Source organism: Epargyreus clarus, unplaced genomic scaffold (assembly GCF_041222505.1).
Source record: "Epargyreus clarus isolate Ecla_fem2 unplaced genomic scaffold, WU_Ecla_fem_2.2 ptg000029l, whole genome shotgun sequence".
NCBI lineage: Eukaryota > Metazoa > Arthropoda > Insecta > Lepidoptera > Hesperiidae > Epargyreus > Epargyreus clarus.
The window spans coordinates 5,780,229-5,795,909 of NW_027332235.1; the positions used below are offsets into that span (position 1 = coordinate 5,780,229).

Here is a 15,681-nt window from a genome sequence, read left to right on the forward strand (position 1 = left end):
ATATATTGCTAATTATTTTTATTGTAATAATTACTTTCATATGGGATTTGAACTTACTGTATTTTAAATTAATAAAAGCACTCTTGATTCATATTTTGGTTTCCGTTACGCCTCAACTTTTCGTGTTACACTTGATTTTACTCCTCATAAAATTTCCGTACCGGGCCTTATAACTCAAATCGTTTCTTAAGGAGTACGACACTCTGCGTTTGAACGCCAGACCGAGCAGCCCCGCCTGCTCGCGCTCTAGTGTTTCCTAACCCAGAATTTTCTCTGGCCTTTCGGCCGGTTCTCGCCTACTCGATATATCGATAGCGGTCCGTGCTTTGTTTATTGCCAATTTATTGGGAATAAACAAAACTCACGTCCCGACGCGTTTGAGTTGGTGGATACCTAACGGTGCCAACGAAACCAGCTAGCGTTGACCCGGTGCGCTTCTCAGACCTCTCGGCCTGAGAGAAACCGGCAGACCCGATCCCACTGCACTTGGGCTATCCCAAGGGTGACGGTAGCAGTTACTTTCCCTTAGGGGTAATTGCATTTTCCTCCCCCTCCCCGTTAGCTCCCTGCCTCGGCAGGGAGGCATCCCAGGTTACCATGGCCTACGTGGTAACAGATAGGTTTTTCGAGGCTCTGTCCTCCCTCTTGAGCAAGGAGCTCAATCGCCCATTTGACTCAGTCAAACTCCGCTCCCTTTGCGAGCCCTTAAAATCCGTAACGGATCCCCTGTCCGTTACTGATTCACCCGCATCCCCTGATGCCACCCCGAGACACGAGATGGACTTCGATGCCATCTCGCTCAAACGCCCCGCCTCCTCCGACGAATCGTCGGAGAACACTATTATCTCCGCCGCCTCCTCCGACGACGACCAGGGTTTCACCCCAGTCAAGTCGAAGAAGACGAAAAAACGACCGGTGAAACGCGTCGCTAAGGCGACAAGTGAAACCTCTTCCGAGGCCTCTTTTGAAGCCACCCCAGCCCCAGCGGCCCCCGCTCTGGCCCCCGTGCCAAAAGCCTCCACTCTGGCCCCCGTGCCAAAAACCTCCACCGAGCCCCAGAGCTCAACCCCCGCGGCTAAGCCCGCCAAGCCAGCCACGCGCTGCGAACCGGCACTTGCCAAGTGCAAACCGCCCCCACACATTTTCTTCAGAGATAAGTCGAAATGGTCCGACTTCTCTAAAACCCTAGTGGAAAAACAGATCCACTACACCAAGGCACGTAACCTTCGCGACTCTATTCGCGTTTCATGCCCCACCACCGAGGACTTCAGGAGCCTCATTAGGCTCCTAACTCACCTTCAACTCCCGTACCACACGTACGCTTTAGAAGAGGACCGCAAAATCAAAGCGGTCCTTAGGGGTCTCCCCTATGAGCTTCCCACTGACGAAATCCTAACGGATCTAGTCAACCAAGGGTTCCCCGTGGAAGGTGTACACAAGCTGTACAACCGCAAAGGGGTGAAATACCCTCTAGCCCTGGCCATTCTAGCCAAAACTCCGTCCTCCAAGGACATCTTCAAGGAGAAGGAGCTCACAATCTGTGGCCTTTCTGAGATCAAGGTGGAACCACCTAACAAGCGTGGCTACCCTGCCCAGTGCCACCGCTGCCAGCTTTACGGCCATGCAGCGGCGAACTGCACTGCCCCCCCAAGGTGCGTCAAGTGCCTAGAACCCCACGCCACACGTGAGTGCAAGAGAACTCGTGAAGACGAGTCCCCTCCTGCCTGCGTGCTATGCACCACTTCAGGGCACCCGGCTAACTACCGTGGCTGCCCTAAAGCCCCCCGTCCCGCTCAAAAGAAGGTTGCTAAAAAGCAGCCCTCGAAAGCAGGCCCACCTCCGGTCAATTCGACCAATTTCCCGCGGCTAGGGGCCTCCAAAACCCCAACCGCTCCCATGAGTTGGAGGAAAGTCGCACCCGCGACCGCCCCACCAACCCCGGCCCCTAAGGCCACTCCCACTCCCCGTCCCACCCAAGACGCATCGGTAAGGGAACATATCATGTTCCTTAAGGACTGCGTTAAGGGCGTGAACCTCGACGAGATCATACTCGTCTCGCAAAAGATGCGTAACGTCAGCCAGGCGGAGCGCATCGCAATCTACTCTGAACACCTAGCGTTGTTCAAGTCCATTCAATGAGTAACGTTCATACTCAACCCCTTCATCCCGGTCGTCAAAAACCTAAAGGCGTCTCGCTTATCTCCTTCAATGCACGAGGTCTTAAGCCTTGCATTCCCGAACTCAAAGAGTTCGTCCGCAACAGGGATATCGACCTGTTGCTTGTTCAGGAAACTTTCCTCAAGCCCTCCCTTAAAGGCGTAAGTCTCCCCTCTTACGCGCTTGTACGTAATGACAGAGCCGACGACCGCCGTGGCGGAGGCACTGCCATCTACTACAAGAGATCCTTCCATTGCACCCCTCTGGAAACACCCAAGCTCACCAATATGGAAGCCACCATATGCAAATTAGGCATGACAGGACACCCGTCCCTGATCATAGCCTCAATTTACCTCCCCGCCAATAAAGCCCCTCTCCAAAGCGACTTGGAGGCCCTCCTCTCGCTCGGAGACTCTGTCGTACTATTTGGAGATTTCAATTGCAAACATACCGTTTGGAACAGTCGTCTGACTAACACCAACGGTAAGAAACTCTTAACCATTTCCCGCGCACTGGACTTTGATATCTTCTCTCCAACAGCGCCAACCCACTACCCCGATCGGGAAGACCAAGAACCCGACGTGCTGGATTTCGCCCTCCTTAAAGGCGTCGCGCTCAATACAAGAGCGATCGAAACACTGGACGATCTGGGCTCAGACCATCGTCCAGTCTCTCTACAGTTAGGTCCCTATGATCCAACTCCCCATACCTCCTCGAAAACCTTCACTAATTGGGAAGGGTACGAGAAATCTCTCACCTCGGCCATAGAGGCCCCCGATTCACCGTATACTATTCCCCCAGACTACCTTGTTAGCTCGGAGAAAATAGACAGTACGGTGAACTCACTCACCCAGCTAGTTCAGACTTCGCTTCATGACAACGCGAAGGTGGTAGAGGTCCCGAACCGCAAACTACCTCGCGAGGTCAGGAAGCTAATCCAAACTAAAAACGCAGCCCTCAGATGGGCCGCCAAGTATCCCACCCCTGTCCTTAGGAGGCGCGCTAACGCCCTCCAAAGGAAAGTCAGATCCCGGCTAGCCGAAATGAGGGACTCCAACTGGAACTCTCTCATGGAGGATATCCAACCTTCTCATAAGGCATTCTACAAAATCGCTAGACGATTTCGTACCGAAGCCTTCTCAAGCACTCCCCCTCTCACGCGTCCCGACGGCAGCATAGCCTTCGAAGACGCTGAGAAGGCTGAATGCTTCGTAGATAGCATCGCTGCGCAGTGCTCCCCCAGCACTCAACCGTGCGACCCTATCCACATTCACAAGGTGGAGGAGGAGGTCCTTAAAAAGATCTCTCTCCCTGTCACCTCTGCTCCCATTAAAATCACTACAGACGAGGTCCGGACCGTCATCCGCGGTTTGAAACCTCGTAAAGCCCCAGGTCCGGATGGTATCTCCAACCTGGCGCTCAAACACTTCCCCGAGCAGGCACTGACCCTCCTGGTCATTATCTTCAATGCCTGCCTCGATCTCAGCTTCTTTCCAACAGCCTGGAAGACAGCAACAGTTATCGGTATTCCCAAGCCTGGGAAACCGAAACATATTCCCTCCAACCACCGCCCCATTAGCCTCCTCAATGCAATGGGCAAGGTTTTCGAACGGGTGATCCTCGTTCACATAAGAGGGCACCTCTTCCCAATAGATGCTCCCCCACTCATCATTCCTCACCAATTTGGCTTTCGCCTCCAGCACTCGTGCCCCCAACAAGTCCACCGCATTGTCGAGTACATCACAAGCGGGTTTTATCCAAGACGTAACAAGACACTAGCAGTCTTCTTCGACGTCGCCAAGGCTTTTGACAAAGTCTGGCATGGAGGACTGGTATACAAGCTATACCATTCTGGTCTTCCTGATCGCCTAGTCCGCATCGTGGCTTCCTACCTTCAGGACAGAACCTTCCGCTACAGGCACGAAGGTATCCTCTCTCCCCCACGCCCCGTAACAGCCGGAGTCCCTCAAGGCTCAGTGCTCGCTCCTACATTATTCATATCGTACTCCAACGATATTCCTATCCCCAAAAATGGGGTGCAGCTCTCACTCTTCGCCGATGACACCGCCCTTTACATCCAAGGGCAAAAGGAGTCATCTGTCCTCGCCAAACTCCAACGCTCGGTCAACGAGTTAGGAGATTGGTTTAGGAAATGGCGCATCGAAGTCAATGCGGAGAAAAGCTCCGCAATGCGCTTCGACCACAAACGCAGGCGCTTAAACAACCTGCCCTCCGTCAAATTACTTGGGGCCCCCATTCCATGGAGGCCCACAGTAAAATACCTAGGAGTTACCCTTGACCCGGGCCTCACCTTTAGACCCCACGTCTCTAAGGTCACCCATACCGCCCGCTCTTACATGAGCCGCCTCAACGCCATGATTGGCAGACACAGCAAGTTGTCAGCCAGGAATAAGCGAACGCTGTATAAGGTTTGCATTCGACCGGTGTTAACATACGCCTCTCCAGTCTTCGCTCACGCGAATCCCACCATCCTAGACAAACTCCAGGTCATACAAAATCTCTTTTGTCGTCGGGCACTTAATGCCCCCTGGTATGTCAGAAACGCTGACCTCCACCGCGACCTGGAGCTCGCTCCAATACAACAAGTCCTCAGACAATTCTCTGAAGCGTTCTTCGACCGCTCAGAAAACCATTCCAACCCCTTAATCAAGGGTGCAGCGGACTATGCCTCCCCCTCTTCCTACCCGTTACAATTGCCGTCGGCCAAGAAATATCTTGACCGACGCTCCTAACAAACTCTCCACCGATGTGGAGAATCTTCTGGCCGCCCACAGGGGCGTACAACTCTCCATAGAGAATCGTCTTCCCGACGATTCTAATCTTATTCATGATACGTTGACACCTTCAGTGTCATCTATCCAGCGGTAGCTCTCTAGGGAGCGCCGCTAGCGCCTCTCGCTCCGCAAACGAGAGGTCGCTATCCGATGTCGGCTGTACGGTCCCCTTGGACGAATGCCTTAAAGGAGTTTTTAGTGGGATGGTCCTCCCTTCAGGAGGACCTTTCATTCAGCCCCACACGACGCAGGCACCGGCCGTCGCGGCCTGTAAGTGCTTGGACGCATTTTTTGCTCCTCCCTCTCCGTAGAGGGTCAGCCCTTTTTCCACCTACATCTGAGCGCCAAAAAAAAAAAAAAAAAATTAAGGAGTAAACTCCAAAAATCAGTGAAGAAGATATTGACATAACTATAATAATAGAAAAAATACGAAACATTAATCATATACCCAATGCACCGGAGTCGTCATTAACCAATTATTCTCCCACCATTGGGCATCGTTCTCCACTCGAAATGAGAAGGATTAGACCATAGTCTATCGCGCTGGCCATGTGCGTATTGATAGACTTTACATAGGTACCTTTTGAGAACTCTTTTTTATCTTTCCGGATTCATCACGATGTTTTCCTTCATCGTTAAAGCAAATGATTATTAATTTTTAATAAGCACATTATTAGGTCAGATGTGTACGTGGGATTCGAACCGTGGTCCGTTCGATCGAGACGCCGGTTTTCAACCACTATCACTGCTTGAAATACGGGGATAACGGGTACTAAATAAAATATATAACGTCAAAAACTCCCGGTGAAGATTGAAATGCAAGAGACACAATTTAAGACCCATTCACTGAAGTCCGAGTATGTGCTGAGGTATCGTCCTATTGTTACGTTTATGGCAGCCTGGTACATAAGTAACGTTGTAATACCTTCCTCGAGGCCTTGCGTTTTTGTAATTAATTAGATGTTGTCTCTACAGGTGGTAGTCTATGTATATGTATATATTCGTGGACTTAAATGTCTTTTTTGTAACAGAAATAGCATTGAGAATAAAGTGCTGATACTAAGTAGCTACTGCCACCCATGAATAACGCTAATCAAGCCCAGGTTCAGTTGTAGTTTTACCTGATTAAGTTGGTACTCCCATAAATGTCTCTTCCGGACCACAATGTTTTAGCCAGAATGCATCAGCTCTTAACCCTGTTATAAGGCAGAAATAGATGTAGCGATAATGTACCCGGAATGTAGCTTAAACAGAGGATTGAACCACCTTCAAAAATCGCATGTATGGAAATGCATACACTATTGTTTTATTCAAACTAAAATAATTTTTGTTACTCATACCTACTTACGCGGAGAAATAGGAACTAGATAAGGTCATAGAAGGCAGCTGCACTAACGACCATCAGATGGCCTGCGATTATTTTCTATCCATACAAATAAAAAAAATCGCCGTGTGCAATTACAATTATTGTTACTAACAAACGATTACTGCTTGAAACAAAGACAATTAAATTATCCTACTTCTGGCAATAGGATTAGTAAACATAATTTATTAATTCTAATGTAGGTAGGTACTGCCATATTCGAAAACAAAACTGATTTAAACAACACAAAAGTGTGATATTACGAGTATTAGTCATATTTTCGGCTTGATGAGATTCCAGGATATACAGGTCAAACCGCCATTTTTTCTAGAATATGAAGCAAATCGATTCATATAATATAAAATAATAATAATTATTGAGATTTAAAAATATAAAAAGGCGCAAATAATCTTTATGTAAGTCTTTGATCAAACAAAAATGTAATTATTTGAGTGTTAAAAGAGACAATGCAAAATTTTTAAGTCTTTTACAAAAAGGTCTGTAATTACAATAGCACAAAAAAGCGTACACACATAGCGTACGTGTTGAACATATGTAATTATAAATTTTATTACACTTGTCGCTATTTGGGTTATGAAGAGCTTAAAATTTTATTGTTTTAATTACTCTTAAGCTTTCACACTTAATTTTTATGTGTGTAAAAACTTAAGTACTTACTGTGTCTTCAATGAAGATGTAACGGTCCATTTATACTCTATCAGAATCCATTCAGTCTAACCAACGATGGACTGCAATCGATAAAATTGATTATTTTGCGATAATTTGAGTAAAATAGTTTCTGTACTTAATTAAGGAAACAAACAAGTATGCAGACTGATGAGATGTTACTCCCTCTCATGTATTGATATTGATTCCAATAGGATTAGAGTCCTACCTAAGATCGGGTAGAAACGCGCTGCTACCCTTGAGGACTACGTTAAATGAAATCTAGGACATACCTTGCCGTATTAAGGTTGTCGTTAATCACAATATGTACATAACACTGTTGTTGTACGGTAGATAGACCTATATGGGGGCAATGGCGCCGGCTCCATCCATAAATTCGGTTCCACCATCAGTTCCACCATCTACTAAGGAATATAATAAAATACCACCAATTCTTCTCTTTTCGCAGTAAGAAAAGCTAAAAACTGTATCTAAGAAAAGGACTTTCCTCTGGTGCAGAGGCTAACTGTAGAGAGTTTCCACAATTTGATAATAGATAGAGCCACATATAGGTATCCTGCATTAAAACAATTAAGTTTCTCTTACCAATATTTTTTCACGTGGGGAAACCTTGCATGTGTTCCTCTCATGCCAGGCTCCTAGCAGCAAAAACCCCACGGTGTTGCCCTGAACACCCTTTGTCGTAACCACGGGTACGCTCTTCAATAGCATTCGTCCGCGATTCCATCGGCATTATAACCAACCTAGCCTCATCTACATCAATAAAATCCTCCACAAGCCTTGCTCCTTACATTCCCATACAAATTAACATTCAAAATGTATGAACAGGATGAATAATTAATAGCTATTGTTTACCTAACAATACTGGTTGCTAGAACCAAAAGCACATGCAATCCAATTGCGGTTAAATGACTGCTCTTTTAAGCGTTAATCGTTGATACGGCTTGGTGTAATTTATAAGCGATTGGGTGCTAAATATTATTAGACAAAATCCTTACAAAAAGGAAAATTAATAAAAAATCTATTTAAAATTGAACTAAGCACTAAATGTATTGTAAATTACATCCAAAAAAAGCATATTTACAAATTATAAGTTAACATAATTTTTAGTATTTAATGCATATTAATTAAATATGCTATCAAAAGCTAGGATAGGTCCAAAATATCTTTTTATTTTAAAAACCACCACTACTTTTAGGTTAGGTTAAGTTGTTGTGTGATTTTTCTATTAACCAGTGAAAAATATATATATTATTAATATATCTATATTATAAATATCTATATTATTATTATGCACTAATTAATCTGAGATTTTTCTCGTCAAAAAACAGTATAAAGAAAATTAATTTAGATTATCTGAAATCAGGTCAATATGTACATTCAATGCCTAAACATCAGATTTATAACAAAACTATACTTTTTAATAGCTTTTAAAATACGAGTATAAGAAGAAGTTAAACTGTACTCACCATTCTTTTCACATAGATAATCTTTTCACTTCTGATTCTTGACTATCAAGCAAAATTCATTCAACTACATCCAACAATCAATCCGCTGCCGCGCTTCCCTTGTCCACGGTTAATCGTTAAAATAAATCTTAGTACGATAATGCGGACTAACGAATGACGACACAATGCCGCGACAATCGCCGGCGGCTCCTTTCATCCTGACACTTTGTCTGGCAAGTGACGCCGACGAGAACTGGCCGTTGACGTCGATATTCGCAATTAAGCAGCATTGATCAGATGCAATGCGAATTCGTTTTGAGTTCCGGTTTTTGTGTTTTTTTAGTGTGACAATTATTTAGAGTTTTTAAACAGTAATCAGATTTTGTGTGTATTATATTTACACTAAAAAAATAAAGTAGTAAAAATACCTACCCCCAACTGATTGTGGGGGTAGGTATTTTTTTCAAGCGTATGTAATATTATGTACCTATGTTTTGTTCTATGGCGTGTCCCGCGGCTCAAATGGCTTGATGGATTTGAACATAAGGAGGTGCCGTTGATTTGTCTAAATTGTGGGAGTAGTTCTTAAGCAGTCAGGTTTTTTTAAATAAGTATCTTTGTATTAAATACACACCTATAACTAAATATTGTTTTAATAATAAGAAGATTTAATATTTTTCATATTTTTGTAAATTTAAAATGATTATTGTTAAGAACAAAAGTATTAAACGATAATCTACTGTCGTAAGTAGAACCTTTGAAAACGCATTTCTTAATACAACCTTACCGAATGTATCAGCTTAATAAAATATTTGACAAAAATGAAATAAAAATAGAAAATAAATATAAAAAAAGTTAGTGAATTTTTGTACACGACACATAATTCAAATATCAACTCAAAAATTCTCAACGTTAGAAATACCGTCATAAATAATGATCACCACCAAAATTATGAGACATCTTCAAAAAATAGACAGTATCTGGTGAGAGTATTCCAGCGATCCACGCACCAATCTCCGCGGCCATCTTTAATTTAAATTGCGAACAAAATCAGTCCGTGTGATCACATGCCACGGGCCAGTTCGTTACAGTCGGAGTACACGCGATATTGGTTTATCGGATGCCGTAGTAATCTGCGAATTTTGCCAAAGCGGCGGCTCCTTTGTTCCGGCGGTGGTTTTTTAATCATTTTTTTTAATTTAACCGCCTTCAAGAATCGATTGCTGGGTAAGGATGTGGTTCCAGTGTCAGCGAGGAACGAGTTTTAAGTGGGAAAATGTTTACTATTTCTTAAGAGTATGTGCAATATATTGATTTTATCGACTCATTTCATAATTAATTTATGCAATTCTGTTTTCCTAAGGAATAAATGAAGTGATTTTAGCTAGTGGTATTGACAAAAAATATTTTTTAAATCTAAATACCCCATTTTATTCCACATTTATACAAGTTAACTTAAAATGTGGGTATTTTGTCATGTTTTTTTCATCGTTTATCGTTTGCTCGCTTGTAGTGAGACAAGCGTGTAAAAGTAGCGCGATCACAATTTACACGGTGAATCTCAAAGCATAACTGGCGCGAGTGATTGAGGGGTTAATATTTTAAGTGCACTTCTTATGATTGGAAGAAAACTAGAGCTTTACTGCACTTGTGCATAACTTTTGGGGGTTGTAAACAAAAAGTTTGTAAGTATTCTGTTACATAACACGATTGATCTACACTAAGATTATAAAGAGGAAAACTTTGTTTGTTTGGTTGTAATGAATAGGTTCAAAAACTACTGGACCGATTTTAAAAATTCTTTCACCATTCGTAAGCTACATTATCCACGAGTAACATAGGTTATATTTTATATGAAATATATTTGATAAATAGATTTTGAGGCGGTACAAAGCCTGCCAGGTTTGCCAGGTCAGCTAGTTTGTAATAAAGTGTCAAAACCTCAAAACTGTCCAAGGATGAATTTTTGAAATGGTTTTAAATGAAACTTTAAAAGTTGTCTGCGTAATAACGGTGTTGAGGGCTGTTGTGTTCTAGTTTAAAGGGTGTGATTAAAGATGGTTATGTGAAGGCTTCTACCTTAGTCCTCTTAGCCTTAGTTAATTTAGTCTTTAGTCCGCATCTGTCTAACTTAAGTAGGAGTTTAATAGCCTCTAAAACTGTTTTAAGATATCCAGTAACCGTCAAATGGAATGCACATAGAGAAACCGAGGTAGTGCATATAATGTAGAATGTACCTACATATCTGGCAGCAAACAACCCCTTGTGTAATTTTGTAGGTATTATAATTACTTTCTTGTTTTCAGGTACCAATCCAATCGCAGATATCCGTGGATATGAAAGTACCGACTTCAGATTTACAGGTAAGAATACCTGGAATATATTTTAATGTTAAATAATAATAATAAAATGTTAAGTATCTTGAAAACAGATCGAAAGGTTTAATGGAAATTTTGTAATTAGAAAATTTATTTTTTAAAATATATTTTCATTAATATTTTCTTTTTAATTAAATAAGATAGATTACTTATAGGTATCGAAATAAACTCCTGTTACAAAAGTATTACATTATTAGGAGGTAACTATTGATGTCTATTATATATTGTCTATTCGAATATATCTACAGGTGCTTCATTTTAAATCGATGGCAAAATCCAAAAGTAAAAAATGCTTAAATGAGTCATGGAGTCGATTAATAAACTATCTTCCTATCCGGAATCGAATGAGTTCATTTCCAAAAAAATCAAACATTACATTAAAAAGTATATTTTTCTATCTATCTATATCTATTTAATTTTGAAAAAAGAAACATCCTGTAGTATGGCGCCATTTCACATTACCCACAGAGTAAAAAAAAAAACTCATACATGTCATATCATCACCATAAAAATTTCGATCCTATTTATGATATCCTATTTATGATATGGGACTTTATGGCCTCGGAATTGGTCTTAGGGGTCGCCATAAAACCCTTCGCCATAGGGAACTTACACCTTAATATGCAACAATTATTTCATTAGCCCTCCATAAAATTGTACAACGGGTAAATTATACAGTAATAGAGGTCTAATGTTACCCCATACCGTTATTTGAAAATGATTAAGAACTGAAACAAAGTTATTTGATTACTGTCTGTCTGATTAGGGATGTTTGTGAGTATCGATATTTATATCTATAACCTGAAATATCGATCGAAACTATCATTGATATTATAGATATTTCAATCTATGCTAATATTATAAAGAGGAAAACTTTGTTTGTCTGTTTTATTGTAATGAATAGGCTCAAAAACTACTGGACCGATTTTAAAAATTCTTTAACCATTCGATATACCTTTAAACATTCGAAAGCTACATTATCCACAAGTAACATAGGCTATATTTAAATAAAATATATTGATAAATAGATTTTGAGGCGGTACAAAGTTTGCCGGGTCAGCTAGTAATTAACAAAAATACTTTTTATTAATCGTGGCTATTCAAAGAATATGATGAATAGTTTTTTTACCCAAATGCGGTAGATAATGTTTTTCTAGAGTATGTGTTTATGGATGTCTTATTCTTTGGCACACATGACTAACGGTTTTTAACATACGAGGTGTCGTTGGATTCTTCTAAATTGTAAGAGTGACAGGCAATTTTTTTAAACAGTCATGATTTTTGTTTTCATAAATACTGTCTATTTTACTTTAAACGGCATTGTTACTACATAAATTATTTAAAAAAATCCATATCGATATCGGCGACGGTTCAATATCGATATATCGGATCAGATATTATCGAACTTTCGATATATCGTTGCATCACTAATTCTGATTGCTTGTTAAGCCACTTTTATTGTGGTACCTACTTTATTCTTAGCGTTGAGATAATAAGACCTCTTGTTGTTAGCTATAGATAAATGAAATTGATGTGTCTGTCTGTTATTTAGAGTAGATGAATTCTAAGCTCATGAATGCGAGGGTCTGGGGTTCGATTGTCATGATCCAAGATTTCTTAATAATAATATGAATATCAAATGATTTTGAAGGTGGTAGAACCCTTTGTGGTTCGACTCCAGGCGCACCATCGCTACACTATTTCTGCCTAATAACAGCAGTGTTACGCGCTGCTGTGTTCCGTTTTGAAGGGTGTGGTAAGGGAGACATACTTTTCCGAGGCGTTCCAGCTTAGTCCTCAGGGGTAGCGGCGCATCTGTGGCCGACCTCAGGTAGGAATATCTATCCTATCTGTTGTCCATGGGCGGCAGGAGCCACTTACCATCAGGTGGACTGCAAGCTCGTTTGCTACTCCTATATTATAAAAAAATAGATTTTATTAATTTTATTATTGAAAAGGAAAATCTTCCGGAGCGCTGCTAGATTGTTAACATTCAAAAAGAGTTCTGTTTGAATTAATTTTAAATAAATACATGAGATTTGAATTTGGAACTGACTTTTACATTAAGATAAGAAATATGTGCCCAGCAGTAGGATATTAAAGAATTGGGTGATAACGAAGATTCTTCAATTGATAGAAAAACTTTTTGATAGAAAAACACATTAGTTATATCTAACGGCTAATATTGGAAACTGCATAACAACTTGTCACGAAACTTTTATTAAAATGTAATATTACAAAGTAAGGAAACTTTTATCCTAAAAATTCTGAAATTGAAGCAAAGAATAAATAGAAAAACACAAGAAAAACCGAGCGTAGAAGCATACTCATAGCTACAAAGAAGAGGGATCTACTTATACTGGTCACGTTTTACAAGATGGTCATAACATAGTACTGTTTATGTCTTAATAAGATATTTACGATTGTTATACTCGTGTTAGGGTCACGTAATTGTTTTAAATGTGTAGTAAAATATTTACTTCATTGTATGAGAATTTATACATTTTAATATTAATGATAGTTAACTAGATTGTTTAAATAAATTATTTAAAATATTATGGGAGGTAATAATAAGGAATAGGAAAGTGAGATATTCAATTTAAAGTAAAGGTGTAGTCCGTGTAAAACTGCTAGTCCGCTCTGAATATAGAAATGAATCGCGTCGCCATAGCAAATTGTATGACTACACCTGCTCGCAAAAACTTCAGAGCGGATTAGCAGTTTGGCGCGGAATACACAATAAGTAATAAACGACTGTATTTTTTCATTCATTCTCAGAAGAAAGTAGGAGTTAAATAACTTTTCTTATGTAATTTAAGTTAAGCAAACTAGCACGCAGTCCACTGGATGGTAAGTGGTTACTGCCGCCCATGGATATCTGTAAGCCACTGCGTACAGTATATGATCATACGTGCTTTGCTATGCTTTAGAACGATGGCGACTCATATGTAAGTCAATTAGCAACCGATATACATTTATATTGTCCAACATACTCATACTATCACTCTTTAACTCATTGTAATTGTCTGTTAGACACATTACTCTTCATAACTGGAGAGATTCGATGCAAAAACGATTGCATATTCCACCAAGTTTGTCCAATGCGAGTTAGTAAAAACCAGATTTCATACTGATCAACCTTTAAGTTTACCATCCGCCCCTAAGGTATAGATGATATAAGACAATCGGGACTGACAATTTTACATACAATAACTCCGAAACACAATACCGTTTGAAATTAAGCCACTGACGGTCATCTATCCAACTCCCGACTGCAGCCGATGCAGCTTAACTTTGTAGGCTAATTACCTAGTGCTTGCTTAAATAGAAAATGCGGAATTTTCAAACCACTCTTTGGAAAAACTTGCAAACCGGCGACTATTGGCAAAAGGTTGAAAAACTTAGCCAATACCATGTTTGCCATTTACTGATTACCTACACCGCGCCGGCTTTGTGGAGATTTTGGTAATCGCAGGGCTGGATTTAGAGCAAGCTATTGCCCTGGGGCCCTCATAAGAGAGGGCCCCACAAATTAGAAAAGAAATGCTAATTTTGACGGATCAACTAAAATCAACCTAAATATCAGTTTTTTTAACAACGTATTAAGTGTCTTTACAAACAGTATTGAAATAATTGCCAATATTTTTTTAAAAAGGTTAGACTGCAAAAAAGTGTTTTAATTGGAAAAATAAAAAAGACACTCACAACCTCATACTTGGATTCCCTTTATCATGGGTGCTATGGACACACAGAGACACTCAAACGCAAGAACATAAGTCTAAATTCATCATAGATCTGTCTGACCGGCGATCAAACCCGGGAGCCTCTGCGCGTCAGACACGTATGGTGACCGTTCCACCACGAAGGTCCGTTGCGTCAGAGCTTCCAAACCTCTAAATCCGGCCCTGGTAATACGTACTTTGGTATTGAGAAACTAAAGGCAGTAAGATTCCTCGTTTTTCCTTTAATACCCGATTTCGCCTCCCTTTACGATACCCACATCGTGAAATGAGATTTTTTTGGCTATTTCAAAATTAGCAGTTCATTAGTAACTACGGAGTTTTCTCTTATATTTTTTGTGATTTTTAATATGCTTTCATCGAAACATAAAGCTTTGATACGCAAAATAGAAAGATACTTCACGGCCTTGAAATTGAATTAAGCTACAAATGGATTTTATCATTTATTGTTTGAATTCTTGACAAATAAAAAACATTTTAAGATAAAATTTTGGTATAAATAACTAATTTTCGTAAAAAATAAATAAGAATTTCAAAAATTTTTAGGATATTTTAGAACGGAGACGTGGCAACACTTTATTTAACTTTAATTCTCAAAACAGATTACACTTCACTTCACAAATAAAGAGATTTGATTTGATTTTATTTGATCAATATATGTACTGTGCTCATCTAAGCATTAAAAGTCACATATTGCATTTACTCGTATATGAAACCTTACATTATGAAATTCCTACATTAAGACTTTGTTAGAAAACGAGCATGACCTCCTCCTAAATGGTAAAAAATCATTTACCATTTTATTTTATAAGAATCCCAAATAGGACTAGAGTCCTACCTCAAATGCCCCTTAGATACGTTGCTATCCCTTAGGTCTTAAATATCGTCGACTGTACAAAAACGAATCCGCAAATATTTCGGACACATAGTCCCAAATCAAAACTCCATGGAACGGCTTGTTGTCCAAAGGCACATGGAAGGCAAGCGGCCACGCGGACGATCTCCTACGCGTTGGACCGACTTAATAAAGTGTACCACACAAGCGTCCATTATCCAATGTTGCCGCAACGCTGAAGACCGCAACAAATGGAGGCGCATCGCAAGGGCGGCATC

General features: G+C 40.6%; 1 protein-coding gene across 2 annotated transcripts in view; it reads left to right on the forward strand.

Moving 5' to 3' along the window:
* Sox102F (transcription factor Sox102F) overlaps positions 1-15,681 on the forward strand; it is a 376,128-nt gene that overhangs the window by 118,604 nt on the left and 241,843 nt on the right. Inside the window, exon 2 of one of the 2 annotated variants that reach the window (XM_073089569.1) lies at positions 10,757-10,813. The exons of the other annotated variant lie outside the window; for it this stretch is intronic. The gene's annotated coding sequence lies outside the window, so the exon portion shown is untranslated. The remainder of the gene's footprint in view (positions 1-10,756; positions 10,814-15,681) is intronic. 2 annotated transcript variants of the gene reach the window in all.